The sequence below is a fragment of the Wasmannia auropunctata genome, unplaced genomic scaffold (assembly GCF_000956235.1).
Source record: "Wasmannia auropunctata unplaced genomic scaffold, wasmannia.A_1.0 LD336064.1, whole genome shotgun sequence".
In the NCBI taxonomy this organism is placed as follows: Eukaryota; Metazoa; Arthropoda; class Insecta; order Hymenoptera; family Formicidae; genus Wasmannia; species Wasmannia auropunctata.
This window is the reverse complement of record NW_012026826.1, coordinates 989,933-990,444: the sequence shown is the minus strand read 5'-3', so window position 1 is coordinate 990,444 and position 512 is coordinate 989,933. Positions and strand designations below refer to the sequence as shown.

General features: G+C 37.1%; 1 protein-coding gene across 1 annotated transcript in view; it reads right to left on the bottom strand.

The window, feature by feature from the left end:
* LOC105450302 overlaps positions 1-512 on the bottom strand; it is a 4,287-nt gene that overhangs the window by 535 nt on the left and 3,240 nt on the right. The gene's annotated exons all lie outside the window — the stretch shown is intronic.

Genomic DNA, 512 nt, shown 5'->3' with positions numbered 1-512 from the left:
AGATGTGTATAAGAGACAGAGTTGCTACGATTTTTTTTCACAAAGTTACAGCATTTTGAAGTAACCCTTGTATTTTTCTCATGTATATGATCAACATTATCCGATGTGCACTATAGGTTGACGATCGGATTTTGCACACCGTGTGTGTATGTGTGTATGTTTTACATACGCCCGCATTCACACAATGTGCAAAATCCGATTGCCAACCTCCCTATAGTGCACATCGGATAATGCCGAACATACATGAGAAAAATACAAGGGTTACTTCAAAATGCTGTAACTTTGTGAAAAAAAATCGTAGCGACTGTTTTTTTTTTCAAATTAAAGAGAAAGATTCCAACTTTATGACGCTGAAAACCGCATCCCCGGGAAAAATTTTAGCAAGTCCGTGCACTCGTTCAAACTTTGCAATTTTCAGTGTGGCAAACATGCTCTCAGATTTAAGAGTTTACAGCAACAGGGGTGCATTAAATTAAAAATCGACTCACAGTATCTTAAAGTAGAGATTTCAA